General features: G+C 37.7%; 1 long non-coding RNA gene across 1 annotated transcript; it reads right to left on the bottom strand.

The window, feature by feature from the left end:
• Positions 1–2,291: 2,291 nt before the first annotated feature.
• On the bottom strand, positions 2,292–6,641 carry LOC148691802 (uncharacterized). Its single transcript, XR_015954709.1, has 3 exons — positions 4,565–6,641; positions 2,396–4,489; positions 2,292–2,335 (listed from the first exon to the last, which is right to left on the bottom strand). It is a non-coding gene; the product is annotated as an uncharacterized LOC148691802 (long non-coding RNA).
• Between the last annotated feature and the right edge of the window lie 11,787 nt (positions 6,642–18,428).

Below are 18,428 nucleotides of genomic sequence, written 5' to 3'. Positions count from 1 at the left end.
TCCTATCAAATCTATTACTTTACAGTCTTTTAAAATCCTCCTAAATTATAGGTTGACTACACAAAATTATTGAGGAATGCTAGTTATCTTCTTTATTTACTTTTCTCACTTATCATTTGACTTGGGAACTCGGCTACCACTTCAACATTTAAAATAAATGATTTAAAAACGGGTTAATTACCCTAACACCATTTGAAGTTTTTTTAAGTTTTCACAAAACTCCCTCAGACTTGAAACATTACACTAACACCCTTTAAGGTTTTAATCTCTCTAATCGAAAATCTGTCAATAAAAAGACAAATTTACCCTTATAGTAATTACTTAACAAAATAATAAACTTTATAAATAAATAAGAAAAAGAAAATCAAATTAAAAGTTACATTAAACATTAAGAAAAAAAAATGAAAAACTGATAGAATCCCTCCATCATCATTGAATGTGTTTTCTTGAACTTCAACTGCACTAACAAATTATTCGATCTATTTTCAATTATAAGAATTCTTCTAAGAGAACAAATAAAATATTGTCCAAGAACATTTACATGTACTGAGAGGTTAAACGGTCTAGACGAAGACGAAAAAGAATCGATTTTCTTCACAAAACTCGAGAGCACAGTCAATTATCCGCTATCGCCTATGTCCATGTTTTGCAGTGCCTTTAATGACATCGCCATCTGTTTTGTTCTGAAATTTTTTCATCGACATCATCATCTTTTTTTGCTCTATTTATCTTAATTTCATACTTTCTAGGAAATCTACTCGTGAACATCGCCATCTCTTTTGTTCAAAGCTTAGGGATTGTTCAACCAAGAAGAAGATCGGGACCGGGTTGCTAGAAATGAGGGGAACGGTTTTTAGGGCCAAGTGCATTTTAGTGACAGAAGTGGAAAAACAAATATAAGTTAGATGTTTGGATTCCGATTTATCATTTATTTTTATTTTTTAATGTTCTGCGTAATTTTTTTATTTAATTTTCTTTCTTTTTTTTCTTTTTTTTTATTTTTTATTTTTTTATAAAAGTTCTTTATTATGTTAAGTAATTAATTATAAGGGCAAATTGTCCTTTTATATACAAATCTTGGACCAAATGGGTATTTGTGAAAATGAACTAAAACCTTAAGGCGTGTTAATGTAATGTTTCAAACTTGAGGAAATCTTATGAAAATTTGAAAAACCTCAGGAGATGTTAGTATAATTAATCTTCTAAAACACAATTTTTATCTTTCTTGCATAACACTGAACAAAACTTTACCAAAAAAAAATAAAAGATTTTATGCGCCCACCACCTATCTCTTTTACTCTTCCCTGACCCTAGCATTTCTTTCATTTACTCCGTGGACAGTATGAAGGAAAATTTTAGATAAACTAAGCTCAATGAGCAACATAATACATGCATTTAACAATTAAATTGTGGAAACATTCTTGTATGCACTCTAAAACAAAACTTAAACCATGAAATTCAAAGCCTAGTAGTGGTGGTGAACTAAGACTCAACTCAAAGAACAAAGTGAGTTGATGTTTATTATACCTTTGAAGCACCTCTTTGCTTAACAAAATCTGTTCTTCATGCTCTTTGGCTCCATGGGTAAGGATGGATGAACTTTGCTTCTTGGCTCCACGTCTTCTTGGATTTGGATGGAAGAAAGGATTCTCCAAAAGCCCGCAAAAGATAGGGCCTTTAAATGTTGACACCAAAGATGGTTGAGGAAGAAGATGAGTGACCATCGAAGAACAAAATGCTTGCAATGTGTTACCACGGTGGCCGGCCTCTTTGAAGAAAAGAGAGATAAGTGTTTTCTCTCTTTTGCCTCTTGAAACCCTAATAAAGGGTGAGGTTATAAAGTCACTTATATAGTCCCTTACATTGAGTGACATAATCGTAATAAGGACTAACCTTACTCTTCCTCTAGCATGGCCGGCCATAGTGTTTGTGTTTGGGTTAGTTCTCATTTTGTTTTACTTGTCATACAACTTAAACTCAATGGGACTTATGGACCAAAACCTATTTGGGTTCCGAAGCCAAAATTTACTTAAAGCCCGATACAAACCTTTCATATGATTAATTAACATATTAATTAAGGGAATTGTTACTCTAAACTTTGTATATTTGGAAAGAAAAATACACTTGTGTGGAGTGTAGAATGAGATTTTTGGAGTGCCAATAACACTTCCCTTAATGTATGCTTGCCATATACAAGTAAACTATTGAATTGTCCTTACTCATCTTCGTGATATCCTTCAATCACTACCTTACACGATGTGTGATCCATTAAGTTCCTTTTAGTGAGGCAGTGGGCTATTATAATTATTTCTAATCAATTATGAATTAAAACTTACTAAAAAATAAAATTTTAAATTGAAATAGTGAAATTTTAAATAAAAAAAACTTTGCCGACTTTGCCTCCTTTAGTGATTATACATCTTCAAGGCTTATACAAAACATGAGTGACACCTAACAGTATGTCATGGCTGCCCAAGCTAATCAGAAAAGGTTGGAGAACTTATTCAATTTGGGATGACAATGCAATACGGTCTTTCTCCAATTCAATACTCTTGATCACATTTTAGTTGATAGTTTATGTTATGTTTATTATCCAATGTAATTTGCTTGTCTATATGATTACATTGAATGTGATTTGGAACATTTTCCTAAATCTCATTCATACTTTGGCCAGAGATTCTTAATCATATCATAGAGTATTCTCCCTCAACCATTTGAAGTTTAGAGATCTCTTGTTGTACATTCACAAGCCCACGTGATAAAGTAGCATAGGCCCAACTATTCCGTGGACACCTCAAATGGAATGCCTTTAACACAACCTAAGACAAGGGGCCTAACCACAAGACAACTATGATGTCTCAGTTAACAGACTATTTTGCACTATTCCAACCATGAGTTCTCATGTGACACAAGTATGAGAACTCCTTATTGATCGCGTTCAATGGACTCACTCTCTATTGAGCACCTACGTACTTGTCTTGGTGTCATTCGCACTAATGACCCGAGACCAATCATTCTCCTGGGAGAGAAGACTTAGCATGTACTAATCTACCTGGATCATCAATGCCCAATTGATTAGGAGCGATTAGGATATGTGTATGAAAGAGAAAGGTCTCATGAATCTGACTTCTTTAGATCACGTTCTCTTAATTACATATTCATTGGACTTAGCATTAAACGTATAACATTTAATGAGACAGATTTAAACAATAATCTTTGCTCTTACATTAAACTAGATTAGTTTTATGTTAAATGTTTGTAAAGTATCTTCTTATAATTGGCTTTAGGGAAAATTTCCAACACAGCAGCAGCCCTATCTCTCATCTATGCCCAACCTCACATCTTTTGCATTTTCAAAACTTAATACATATAGTGACAGACCCTTCCCCTTCCACATCCGGCGTACCCCACAAGCTGCGGCAGAGTCATAGCCGACCGTATCCCTCTTTCCCCACCATATCTACAGTCCATGCCTATCGTGTGGATAATGAGAACTATCCAATAGAATCACCGTCGTCGTCTCTTCATCATCGTCTTCTTTCCCAACTTCTCTTCTCTACACTTTTCTCTGAGCAGCCGCCGTGGCGAATGACTAGGCCCATCAATCCTTTATCATTGATATGGCCAATGAATTTTCATGCACATTATTTTATGCTTGTAAATTTGGCGTTGAGTAATGAATGTGGTGATTGTTAAATGAAATTGTCCGACTAGAAAAACCATGGCAACCTAGAAGAAGTGGAAGGAACGAGAAACATAGAAAACAAAAAATTGGGTTTATATTTCATTTTCACTAATCATATTTATTAAGGGTAAAAAGGGGAAGAAAGAGTTTGCGTTTTCAGAATAATTAATTATTTAGCTTAATGTGTAAGTAAAATCTACGTGTCAAATAATGAGTAGAAGAAACAAGGAAATTATTTTTAAATGTCAAATGAACTTATAGAGCTTTTCCATTTTGTCATATGGACAAAAATTTAAGCGATTTTTTATATCAATTTTTCAGAATCATTAATTTGTTATCTCATCCTATCTAGGGTTGGGCATGGGCCAAGCCAGGTATAAGAAATCTGAACTTTGGAACTAAACCTAACTAGACCCAAAAAAAAGGGGCCGGTTCGGGACGGGTCCACAAGTCCAACTATAATTTATTTTGAAAAAAAAAAAGTTTAACAATTTATTACTCTTGCAGAAGAAACCTCCTTGATTACAAAGTTACGTTTCCATATATAGCTATATATAAGTATATTTACAACCATCTCCCCTTACATATATCGTTGCCTAGAAAAAACCAAAATTACTGATTGACGTTTATGATCTTTAAACGAATTCATGATGTGGATTGAGATTAATCACCAATTGATTCATGTAAATATCTGCAAAGAGATGCCAAACAAGAAACAAAATGAGGAGGGACTAGGAAGAGAAACCATATAGCTTTTTGGAAATTCAAAACTTTGAGCCTTGTAAACAGAGTCTCTAAATTCGTCTTACAAATAGTTTCCACTATCAATAAAATACTCAATTTACTTTCAAGCTTGTAGATTCAAAGTAGAGATTGCACATTGCACAAGTTGCTGAACACTTGAAGATCGTAGCAAGGTGTTGTACATTTGTAGATTTGGACAATCAATAAATTCCCATTCAGTGCTATACAACAAGTCTACAAGTTTGAACAATACATTAATTCCCAATTCAAATTTCAAACATTATGGAATGCCCAGTAGGTATGTTATGAACATTTGAACCCTAAATCCCGAAATTCCCTCCCAAATTCCCAATTTCTATGAAGGAAAATTTGTTGATTGTGTTTGGGGTATGAAGAACTGTTGAATAGACTGAGAGATTGTAGAAAACCCTAACTCTCAAATCCAAAATTTGATAAAAAAGAATCAGAGATTTCAGATAACCATAAATCCCTAGATCCAGAAGATGACGGTGGTGGTCTCAATTTGGAGAGATGATGGTGATGGTGGTTGTTGATGGTTACCGCCACTCGCATTTTGCCAGAAAGAGGGAGGCGAAGACGGAGTCGAGGGCTGTGGAGTCTGAGATGTCGGTTGTTAATGAATGGCTGCTGTCGAGGACTCGACTCGATCTCGAGTTATGAATGAAATGAGAATAGGAGACTGAAGGACTCAGTCTGTGAGATAAAAATATTGCAATCAACGGTGAAGAGTGGGATTTAACAAACATTAAACCCCATCCAATTTTCTCAAGCTAAAAACGAGCCGGGTCGAGGGCCCTTTCCTTCCTATTTTTGAACCCACCTTGTCTTGTTTTGTGTTTTGAAATTTTGTACCCGCCCCAAACTGCTGGTACCTGCCCCGACCTATAGGTACAGAACCCGTTTGCCCACCCCTAGTCCTAACACCTTGACTATCCCATCCAAAATACTTGCACGTGACTTGTGTTTAAGGTTATTTTTGGACATTTGACCTCATTTTCATTTTATTGTTTACCATGAGCAATAACTTTGTAAAAACAATGTAAGTATGATATTTACCATTGTTTGAGAGGACAACTATACTTCAAAAATATGTAATATATGTTTTGAGGACTATACTATTTGAGAGAAACTCGATCAAAATTACATCACGTCATTTTTTTAAGTTTCATTTTTGTTTAGAATAAAAAATATTATTCCATTAAATAATCATTTTCATTTTTTTAGTTTGTAGAAACCTTATATATTTGTTTCTTGGAACACAACTTTTTAGAAAGGGAGTAGAGTAAAAATGTCATAAATAATCATAAATACAATTCACATGCAAGACACATGATTTACTTTGGATGAAACATTTAATGGAGTTAAAGGTATATGAAAAATTAATGATTTTAGGAGTGTTGTCCTTGCACCACGACGTGGGTTCGAACCTCATTAGCTTCCTAATCTAACAAATATATTATTTGACAAAAAAAAAAAAAAAAAAAAAGTTGATACGACAAATTGCTTAAAGTTTTTTTTTTTTTTTTTTTTTTTTTGTTGACAAAAGGGCAAAAGCCAGAACGAAAAGGGAAGATTACATAAGAATATCATGAGGCCATGAGACCCCAACTATATTTGCAACTAGTAACCAACGACAAAAAGAAGGAGCTTGCTAAAAAATTGGACCCAAACTACATAACAAACCCAAACTAGCCATATCATCAGCAACAAAATTATTTTCACGGTAGATATGACAAGTTTCACAAGACCAACTTTGGTGCATAAGAGAACGATAATTCAGTACTAAACTTTCTAGAGGGTGACTATCCACTTTTGCATTTGAAATCAATTGTACTGCAAGTGCAGGATCTAATTCCACCTAAATCTTCTTAATTTCATTATTCCATGCAAGTTGCAGCTCAATAAAAACACCCAAAACTTTAGCACTTAGAATCTCACCTCATCCAAGATTATAGAAAAGCCAGAAACCTATGACTGCGATGAGTTTCTGAGGACAATGTCAGCTCCAACATTAAGCTTTACCCAACCCTCAGGAGAAGGTTCCTAATGAAGAAAAACATGTGTTCAAAGGGGTTTTATGGAAGAAACCATCTTCGCCCGAAGCCAATCTTTCAAGTAAGTAATAATAACATATTTGGGATCATTAAGGAGAGCAAGGTCATGTTCAAAAATACTTTTGTTTCGCAATGCCACAAGAACCTACAAGTGATGTGATGAGTTGATATTATACTTTATATTTTACCCTAATCTTAGTTATAATTTATTGGTTATTTTGGTAGAATTTTGACACTTTGTTAAATTTTATTTTTTATTTTTTTAATATAGGACATTTGACTTCTTCTTAAGCAAAAAGTGACCAAACGGATGAATTTTGGAGTGATTCCAATTGGAGGATGCTCGTGAGTGTTTCAAGATAATTGTCTCAAAATTCCAGATTTTTCTACCAAGCTGTTTGACTGTGGTGAAGAAATGAAGGCACAGCGCGCAGCATTCCCAGATTGACGTTTCTGGATGTTTTGGGTACTTTGAAGGTCAAGATGGCATATTTTGAGGAAGACTCCTTCTGAGGATTTGTTAGGGACGTCTCAAGGTTTAAAAAGAGACCTTTTGGGACCAAATCAGAGTTGATTTCGTTGGTCAAAAGATAGATTTTCTCTGCAGTTTGAATTTCAGGTTAAATAGGAAACCTTTTATTTCCTAGTTATCTTATTCTATTATTCTATTATGTTTCCTAGTTTTTAGAAGACCTTTTCTAGGTAGGATTTTATTTTGTAGTAGTATAAATAAGACTTTCTAACCATTAGGGAAGAAAGAAGGGAGAAAGGCATGCATTAATTTAGAGAACGTAGCTAGAATTTGATGATTTGTATTTTAAGGTGTTTTCTATCTATGTTCTTAATAACATTTTATTTTATGGTTGTTCGTAACTACTTTCTATTTGAGAGGGCGATGCCTTGAACCTTAGCATAAATATGTAGTGTTTATTTAATTGTTTATTATGTTATGCATGCATACTTTGAATTATTAATCATTGTGTTTAAACTATCTCTAAATCTTAATGCTTAGCTACCATTAAGATGTTTAGATAAGTAATCGAATGCAATTTGGTCGGAATGCCACCGGAGGATTAAGTATTGCTTCTTGTGATTGATAGTTTTAAGTTCACCTAGGGCGAATGCCACGTCTTAGGGGTTACATGGTTTTTCAGAGGGTTTTCACTAAGCGTAATGAGTCATGCATGTTTATATTTGATCTGAATGCCACAGATGGATTGCATGTTTGATATACATTCTAACTTGACTGCCACAAGTTGAATATGCATCAGGAAAACCTAACCTTCAAAGTTGTATGTATAATTCATAAATAATTAGTAAAACTACTTAGGATTGTTAAGTGACAGCGGAACCCTAGTACGTTCACAACTTTAATTTTCAAAACCGTTTTCTTTTGTTTCCTTTATTTTGCTAATTGCTTTAATTGTTTTAATTTAAAATTTGTTTTTAATATTTCAGGTAATAAAATCAATTTTTTCCAAACTTTGTTTTCAAATAATTAATTAAGATTTTGCTTTTGCAGAAATTATTTTAAATAATTCTTGTGGAAACGATCTTTCTTAAGCCGTTTATACTACAACTACCTTGTTCTCTTGCAAGTATTTTTAAGGGTTTTTATCCCTACTTTTAGGGAGAGCAAAATCATGTTCAAAAATACTTTTGTTTCGCAATGCCACAAGAACCAGCAAGTGATGCCAAAAATAACTCTCCATTCCAAATTATCCAAGACTAACATTTAGGAAGCGAGATTATTTTAGAAGCAATTAGTAGTGCATGCATCAGTAAACATTGATCAGGAACAGGAAAACTTCTCCAAACCTTGGCAGCAAAAGAGCAGTCTAAAGAAATAATTGATTCAAAATCATCATCACATATGCCACATGAAGGATCCATAGCTAATTTGTATAGCAACACAAAGACAAAGAAAAGAGAGCACTTAAAGAGGAAGATGCATGCAACTTTGAGGTAAAGTTCCATCGCCACTTGGGTGCCTAGGTCCAACATATAGATAGATTTCACACTAAAATTATCATCATTAGTTGATCTCCATATATACTTATATGTCGAGTCATCAATACTATCCACATAAATATTTACAATTTTATCCACAATTATTTTAAAAAGAAAATGGAGCAAACGTTATGTATCCCAATTCCTACCATATGACAAATTTATATGTGTAAATACGATGTTTTAAAATTTCGCAAAAACCACTTGAAAAAAATGCAAGTTAGCTAGCATTTCTTGACTTCCTTTGCTTTGACCAAAGATGGTCGGTGCGCGTCATTTATGCTCTTAAGTTTTGGTCAATTACTTGTCAGTCCTCCAATTCAAACCATTATATCCATTATTAGAAAGAAAAATAAATCCAATTCAAACCATTATATCTATTAGTATAAAGAAAATTGAATTTTGATTAGGCGCTTGATTTTTGAATTTATCAAACCAAACATTCCTAGTTTTTAGACTATTAAACAACACCTTATCTCTACTAATTAATAAAACACTCATTGCCAATCAAAATCCTATGAAATTACCACTTTAACCCTTTAATTAAAATAGAACATGAATAAGAAATATGAGGTAGAAATGTAATTTCACACAACCAAATTTTGCTCTTTTTTTTTTTTTTTTTTTTTTCAAAACCTCACCTACATGTAATTCTAACATTTCTCTAATTTAAAAAATAAAAAAAAAACTTCCCACTCCCACATTCTCTATCACTCTCTTCCTCTCTCCTTCTATTTCAAAAACAAAAATAAAATTTTTCTTAAATATTTTGTGTGTGCCCATATGCTAGTATCTATTAACCAGACATTCCTACTACGGTCTTGTTAAAACAAAATATATATATATATATATATGTGTGTGTGTGTGTGTGTGTGTGTGTGTGTGTGTGTGTGTGGATGCATATTCTTTCCTCCTTGTTCTTGGACAAAATTGCACCTACAAAACAAATAACAACTTAGGTCAAGGCCAAGAGCCTCACGTGTCCACAATGAATGGGGGGGCTTTGGCCGAAAAACCTCCAATGCCAAAGTTAGAATTTAGAGAGAAAAAGTGTTTGGAGAATTTTGACTATTTAGCAAGAATGTAGACCTAGGTTTTTAGAGAAAATGGGGTAGTATATATAGGGCATGGGGGAAAAAGGTGGCTGGCCCTTTGTGGTTTTTTTGAGTGTATTTTGTAGTTAATTGGCAGTTTGATTAGCCATTAATAGATTAACTAGGTAATAAATCTATTAATTAGCTAATTAACATAATTTAAAAGGAATGTTTTGGGAGTTACCTTCTGGAGAAGATGGATCAAATAGGTTTTGAATAAATACCTATTTTGGGCACTTTTGACTTGATTGTGGGATGATTGTCCACTGCTCGCGTATGGGAATTCCAGTGCTCCCCAAGGGTAATTTTGTCCTTTCCGCCCAAATATCCACGTGTCGTCTCTTGATTATTTTTGGCTCCACAAATGCCCCCATACTTACTGGGCTGCTCACAGGAAACGGTAGCAGGTGTAGAGATCTCCAACTTTGATGCAGATTCTCTCTTGGACTTAGAATTACATTCTTCTCGGAAAGGGAAATAAATCACCTTCAAAGCCTATTTAAGCCTACCTTAAGTAGGGGATTAAATCAACTTCGGAGGGCAATTATTTATCCCTACAAGAAAGAGAGAAAACTAGAGGACATTTGTTCCCCACCTCTAGCACTCTTCTTTGCTTGCCTATGCAAAGAATCGTCTTCCGTTGATTTCATTGTCTTCTTCCTGCCGCACCAATGTAAGAAAAACTTAATTCTTCTTGTCTTTTTCTTGGGAAGTGCTACCACGGGGCAGCTGTTGGGTTGGTGCAGCACGTCAGCTGGCAGGGCCCAGGAGTCGACTTGGCATAAGCCAAAGAGGTGGTGTCATAGGGGCCATTGCTTGTGCTGCTCGACTTAATTGAAGTCAAGGATCGGCTCGACATAGGCTGAGGAAGTGGCGTGGCATGGGCAACTGTTTGGGCTGCTTGCCAAAAATAAGAAAATTGCTTGAGTCTGATTTCTCAACTACCGTAGATAGAGCAGTTAAGGATGAAGTTGCCAAGATCAGAGCTATTGAACATGAAGTGTCGGATGAGCGAACTGTTAAGTGCAAAAGTGGTTGCTGCCCCCTGACCATTTGCTGCCTAGTTGATCTTCAAGAATTTGATCTTTTGAGCTATGTGGCATTCTCGCACTGGAGAGCTTACCAGATAGGTGTCAAGGAATTAGTTTACCTTCTCACACTGGAGAGCAATTAGTTTACCCTCTCACACTTGAGAGAAATTAGTTTATCCTCTCGCACTGGAAAGCAAACCTATATGGGTGTTAGGAAATTGGTTTACCCTCTCGCACTGGAGAGCAATTAGTTTATCCTCTCGCACTAGAGAGCAGACTCAAAAAGGGTTTTGAGCAGTTGTTGTAGACAGCAGTTGAGCCAGGCTTATTTGTAACTTCTTGAATCTTCATTAAGAATAAAGAAAACTGCTTAGAAACTGTGTAACAATGTGGATAATCTTCGGCTTGCGAGGCCTTGTTTGTCGAGCTGCTTGAGACTTCGAACTTATTTAGAAAAGCCCAAACGGAGTTCAGGGGGTAATAGAGACTTCCCATACTTATGTAGGCAGTTTCATTGACCTGTCAAGATACTCGTTGCATTAGCCCTCATTTTTCAGCTTCTCAAGGTATTGCTTCCACTTCAAGTAGCCGTTGGTAGTGTGGCCTAGTCCTTGATGGAATAAGCAATACTTTGTATGATCTAGCCTGGTAAGATCGCCTTTCATGGGTGGTGGCAGTTCAAACCAAGGTTCGTTATTGGGCTTGCGAAGAATTTGGCCGATTGGAATTGTGAACTTGGTGAATGCTTTAGGTGTTGAGTCTTTTTTGGTCGGAGAACATTCCATGTGCTTCTTTTCCGACTCGTTTTTGTTAGACTGCTTGGCCTCATCCTATAATGCATGCTTTTCTGCCAAAGCATATGAAGCTATTAAGGTCAGTTATTCTCCCATGATTAATTTTCCGAATAAAGGATGTTCGATGAGAAGCCCATTTCTGAATGTTGTTGTTGCTATGTCCTTGTTCCAGCCAACAATCTTGGCTTTCTCTGCATTGAACCTCTTAACATAGTCACGAATTATCTCCTAAGGGTCTTTTTCGATGTTGAAAAGATGGTCAATGTCCTTTTGATTAAGCAGTTAGACGAATACTCTTTAGTGAAAACAAAGAAAAGTTCATTGAAACTCCAGATCGACTGCGACGGTAGAGTGTGAAACTAATCTCGCGCATTGCCTTGTAAAGTTGTGGCAAAAATTTTGCACATAAGCGCGTCGTTGTTCCTGTAGAGGATCATGGTACTGCGGTAGTGCTTGAGATGTCGATCCAAATCTTCATCTCCCTTGTACGGAGTAAAGTCAGGCATAGTAAACTCACGAGGTGGATTTGTTTGCTCGATCTCATTCATAAATGGTGAAATGCTTATGCTGGTCATGTCTCATTGAAGTGCATCATCAACAGCCTCATTACGTTGGAAATTGCGCAATCGTTTAGTTAGGAGCCTCTCAACTTCTTCTTGAATTTGCTTATGCTAGGGCAGTGGAATTTTTGGCTGCTTCCGGTCGTGACCTATGGGTTTGGGCTGTTTTTCCCTATGCTCGACTTGTCTATGTCGCAGCTGCAGTGCATATGGCATGTTCCCAGCAGGTGAACAGGTTGCTCGCAGGCTGCCAGTTGAACTTGAATCGGATTGAGTGAATGCTTCTCTCCTTATGTCGTACTGCTTACTCTGATGTGAGGTCGAGAATACTCTTTGCGAGCCTAACTGTGAATAAACACTTTGCCTGGAAGGTTGTCCATGTTGATAATCGGACTGTGACCTCAACCATGAACGCATGCTTGTCTGTGGTGATCGGGAATGCACGCTCCTCTGCGTGCTAATACGAGAGTATACGTTATCCCAAAGACCCAGGCGGAAGCGTAAACTGCCAGAAAGTCATTCGCAAACCTGGCTCAACTGTTGCCTTCGACATCTACTCAAAACCCCCATCTGGTAAGCTCTTTAGTGCGATATGCTAAACTAATTCCCTGACACCCATCTGGGTCTGCTCTCCAGTGCGATAGGGTAAATTAATTTTTCAACACCCATATAGGTCAGCTATCCCACGCCGAAATGGTAAACTTCTAAATATCCAAACGTGGATGAGTTTCGACTGCTTAATTACCCTAAAGGCTTTCGAATACCTACGCCGGACACTCCCAGAATTGGCCACAATAGTCTTTTCTCAAAGTTTTAGCTGATAGAAAGATTCAATTTTATGGGAGCCCGAGTCTCTAATCGGAATAGACACTAAGTGCAAGATCCCTACCTAGGTGACAGAATGGCTTGCCCACGGTGTGCAATCTTCATGAACATAACTCGACTCTAAAGTGTTGCAATACTAATCAAATGACCTGCAGAATCAGTTACTTTGCTACCCAAGAGATTCGTAGTGGGCTGTACGCAGCTTAAAAGATTAGGGGACTAACACCTCGGAAGGCTAGGCTACTGAGTCGCAATTCCACACATAACCCAAGCCTAAAACACCTTCGAATGTTAGGGCTAACGTCTAAAGTGGTCACGGGAGTCGTCTATTTCTGTAAGTAAGATGCTTGGCTGACGACCCAAAGGTTATAGGCCTTAGGCAATCTATAAGCTGAGACTTACACCTACTATGACTACACGAAACCATCTGCTTATTCAAAAGTAGTGCATCCAACCGAATGTCCATGGCTAAAAGTTTTGTAAGACCCAAAGCTGAAATGTACAACTATAATAGCTACACAGACTGGTCTGCTTTTTATGAAAGCCACATGTCCGGCCGCCAGCTTTATAAGTTAAAATTTTCTCAATTCGCTCAGGAAGGGCCTAGGCTAGTGAAGCCACCAAAGCCGAGATTCACAACTATAGCAGTTACGTGGACTCGTATGCTTTTTATGAAAGCTATGCGTCTGGCCACCGGCTCTATAAGTTAAAAGTTTTGCAATTCATCTTGGGAGGGCTAAGGCTCATGAAGCCACCAAAACTGAAGTTCACGACTATAGTAGTCACACAGACTCGTTTGCTTTCTATGAAAGCCACGCGTCTAACCGTCGACTCTATAAGTTAGAAATTTCATATATCACCTCGTGCAAGTATAGCTCTTTGAGCGTCAAAGCCAAGACTATAGCCTAAAGTGACCACGTGGGATTGACTATTTCATCAAAGTAGCATACCCAGTTGCCTATCCTACGGAAAAATTTTAGAAGTCATTATGAGCAGGCAAGGCTCCCAAAGCCCTGAAGCCAAAACTAAAATCTAAAGTGACGATGTGGGATCAACTACGTTGCCGAAACAGCTTGCCCAGCCACCCGTCATACGATAAAGTTTTGCAAAAGACATGGATGATGAAGCAAAGAAAAGAAAGCAATTTTTAATTTCTAGCAAATTAATAAATTGTCTTAAGGGCCAACAAAGTTCAAACAAAGCAGAACAAAAAGGAAAAGAAGAAAATTCCTAGGTTTTAACGAAAAGACTACTTATTGGCAGCATGCGCAACCACTTCCTCGACTGCCATGCCTTCAACAACCACACCGTTCTCAGTAGCCAAAGCTTCCATCAGTTCATCCTCAACCACCCCTGTCTTGATAATCTAACCTCAGCTGCTCCATCAAAGAAAGCCTCAAATGAGAAGTCAAGCAAATCAACTAGAGAAATGAAGTAAGTCTCGAAGTCATTCTTAGAAAACTCATAATATGACGCCCTACCTAGAGATGGTCTACATAGCCAAGCTTGTAGAAATCAGCCTGACAAGAAGCAAACGCCACATCATGACTGAGCCTCTCATTCTTTAGCCATGCATTTTCCTCAGGAAGCCTAGTGTGAGCACTTGCAGCTTATCCAGTTCCTTCTTCAGACTCTCGCTAGTAGCCAACACACCTTGTAGATCCACTTCCTTGGCCTCAAGCTTACTGGCAACATCCTTAAGATAAGAAAATTCACCATGCACAAATATAAGCTCATCGTCCTTGGAAAAACAAGTAGACCGCATCTTTGAATTGGCACGCTCAAGGTCTTAGACCACAGGTGCAAAGCGACTGACTTTCTTCTTTATAACTGCACAGAAGTGGGGGCAGAGACATCTGACCCCTTCAAAATGGCGGGCTCAGTTTCGAGTTTCTCAACTTTTTTAGAAGCTAGGCAAAACTGAGCTGTTAACACCATTTTGACCTTCTTAGCATCTTTAGTAGCATCATGATCAATGCGCATAGACACAGTAGCCAAGATTAAAGTCTTCTACATACTTGCAAGCAAGAAGGACTTTCCCGAGTAAGTAGGATGCTTCATAAAAGAGTTTGAGCGGACTACCTTCCCGACATTATCAACAAACTGGGCACATGCATCGATGCCCTCAAGGAGGTGAGCCTTCAACAACGCACAAATCTCAGGAAATTCCTAAGAAACAAACTCGGTAGACATTTCACAATTGACCATGTGAGTAGACTTCTCATTCTCAGCAAATGAATCAGTCGTAACGGTAGGAAAAAAGGCCCTGGCACCACTTTAGCAGCAGAATCCACCTTCCTATTCTTCATAGTAGTGAACCTATTAGAAGCCAAACCGGACTTAGCTATAGACGAATGTTTCGATACAAACCCAGACACTGAAGACACCATTGAACCCTTACTTTGGGCAATCTTCTCAGCAATGGTCGTGGCCACCTTCAGAGTAGCAAGCCTTATAACTCAAACTCAACAGCCTTTTCTTCCCCTTGGAAAAAGTTAGATCAATAACAAGCTTTTTTAGCAGTAAACGAGCCCCCACGACCAGAAGAAGAAATCTTTGGTTTTTTTTTAGCCAACGACTCATTAGCAGGTAAGAAAGATCTTTTTTTTTCCACCCTCATTAGCAGCAGGCTCCACGACAGCAATTAGACAAGCAAACGCATCATCCTTTGTCCGCTTAACCTCTTCCTTCCAAGGTAGTCCGTCTTTTTCTCAACTAATAGGACTGAGCAACTTTGAAGTAATCTACCTTGCCGAAGAAACCACATTGGCAATACAAAGGTGGAAGATATTCGTCAATTTTGTGATAGGAGGAAAGCATCTCAAAATTTCTGCGAAAAATATGAAGAAAAAAAAATATTCATGAGGCAGCTCGCAAGAAGAAAAATAAAAAATATATATGCATGGAGGATAGCAGAGCCTAGCGCATTGGAGCCAGGCCCAGCGCACTGGAGCCAGGCCTCACGACCTAATTCACCATCTGAGCCAAGCCACGGAGGGCCCATCCCTCTTCTCACCCCTCATCGCTCGCGTGTATGACCAACAAGGCCCAACGCATCTCGACCCAACTCGCTAACAGAAGAAACCCGGCCCATGCCTGTCTTTCCCTATTCTTTTGCCTGCACGGGCCGATGCCCAACAGCCATAGAGGCCCAACCCAAGCTGGCCTCTCCGTCGCTCTGCGCCCAGCATGTCTGCCACCTTTGCCCAAGCCTAGACGAGTTATTAGCCTACGTCAACCAGTCCATGTGCCGTGCTGCCAACAGCCTGAGCTGTTCCTTGGAGCATCGTGGCACCCCTGCCACTTTTCTCACACCTCATTGGCCCTCGCCAAGCCAAATTTTCAAGCCTAAGGCTCTAGAAAATTAAGAAGAATGAAAAAAAAAATTCTTACCTTGGTGCGGCACGGAGAAGAAAAAGAACAACAAGAAATAACTTTTTGCAAGGGTAAGAGAAGAAGAAAGCTAGGGGAGAGGGAACAAATTTCCTTTGGCTTTTCTCTTCCTTGTAGGGATAAAAATTGTTCTCCAAATTTATTTAATCCCTTGCTTAAGACAAAATTAAATAGGTAATGGGGGCAATTGGTTTTCTTTTCCTAGAAGAGTCTATCTCCAAGTCAAAGAAGGAAATCTACATCAAATTGGGAAATAACTATCTACATAACTAGGCAGCTTGGGACTTCTACACCTACTGCCCTTTTTCTACGTGCAGCCCAGCAGGTGTGAGGGAATTTGTGGAGCCTAAAATAATCCCAAAAATCCTAAAGGCGACACGTGGACTTTTGCTTAATAAAGACAAGATTGCCCTCATTAATGGGCACGCTTTTCAAATACTCCCACACACAGCTCAGCATCCCTAAAGGTCCATGTAATTGAATACGACTGCCCACAGCTCACCTGCCTATGGCAAGGAAAAGTCAAATCATTAAAGATAAAGATAATTACCCAAATCCTTCAAGTAAGTAATCCCGATTTCAATCAATTGGGGATATTTGCACCATTATCTCAAAATATTATTCCCTATTTAATATCTTGAGAATATTTTCTTCATAAACCATGGCCAATAGGATGCCGCCATGTGTAAGGTAAAACCTTAACACCATGGCTGGCCATTCCCCTATATATACCTCCATCTTTACCAAATTTTGGTAAGCTTTTGCTACCCCTAAAAGCCCTAAACACATACTCTTTTCAGAGAAACTAACTTAGGCATCGGACATCCATTGGCCTGACCCCCTCCCCAGCCACCTTATGGGCGCATGAGGCTAAAGTCTTTGTTTATGGGTGGAGCCATGAAAGGACCAAAATGGTCTCCGGCCTACCTTGAATTTTATTTTTTCATGCAAAAAACTAGAGTTATTCCTTTGATTTCCAAAGACTTTTCATGGGATTAGGGCCCCAACTAGAATATTTTCCTTATTTTTTTTTCATTGGGTTCAATTTGAGGCTGTGGCTTCCATGCAATTAACCAGCATCACTGTGAGTTTGTAGGACTCAGGTGATCAGAAGAGGGAGAGAGATAAAGTAAGCGAGATAACTGGATTTTATTCTAAAATTTGCTTTATGACAAGAAAGACCTCACACCAAACCCAAGTAATGGTGGTCGTAGCTTAGGACACGACAGACCTTTATTTTTCTTATGTCAGAATAGCATTTTAGGGTGAGATTTTTAGGCCCCTCCTTAGCTAAAATTCTGGCTCCACCACTGTCTTTGTTCAAAGGTGTTTATTGTTTTACAGATGCATTTTTGTCACAGCAAGAGACGGCGAAAATTTGCATCGCCATCATTCAGTCCAATCATCCCCATATTTGTAGGTCCAGATAGCATTGTAAATGAAAAGCTTGGAAAAAAAGAAGTATGCACATACATTCATTGACTCTTTTAATAAAAGGAAAATTTGATTCATTGCTTATGGAGGACTTTCTCCATTCTTTTAAGCCAAAATGATAACAATTTTTCCTCTCCCCCTTAGTGTAAATAATGTTATTTGTTAAAAAAAAATGATAACAATTTTATTATGTTTAATTGAAGATTGGTAAAAGATTCCATCTATTTACCTATTTCCCCGTGTGTGGAGTACCTTCTGCGTGATCGCACTCATGGAATACAAATTTGAAAGTACCGTTGGGAGAATGCAAAACACGCGTTGAGTGTTCCTCCGTTGGGAGAATGCAAAACACGCGTTGAGTGTTCCTCACATTCTCTTAACATTTTGTTTATTATTTGTTTGTTGTAAACCTCAAGATGGAAAGGAAGGTAGTTCTCAGTCTTTTTATTTAGAGTGGCATGGAGATTCTCTTTCCTTTCATATTTTTTTTACTCCTCTCTCCTTCTTTCATATTTTTTTTCTTTTCTCTCTCCACAAAAATAAAAAAATAAAATAAAATTTTTAGGGTACAAACAAGAAAAGAGAAAATGAGAAAGAAAGAAAAAAAAAAAAAAAAAAGGAAAGAGAACCGTTGTCCGGCCTTTTTACGCGGCCTTGTAGACCACATTTTCAATTGTAGACTTGCAGTCGTCAGTCACTCGTTGGACGGTTTAGATCTTTTCGTGGAAGAAGCATCAAAGCTTCCTCTTTTCCCACGTGTGTCATATAAAATCCCCTCGGCTT

Source organism: Pyrus communis, chromosome 13 (assembly GCF_041283825.1).
Source record: "Pyrus communis isolate YQ-2024b chromosome 13, ASM4128382v1, whole genome shotgun sequence".
Classification (NCBI taxonomy): domain Eukaryota; kingdom Viridiplantae; phylum Streptophyta; class Magnoliopsida; order Rosales; family Rosaceae; genus Pyrus; species Pyrus communis.
Note: the sequence above shows the minus strand (reverse complement) of the source record. Positions and strands in the feature narration are given on the sequence as shown.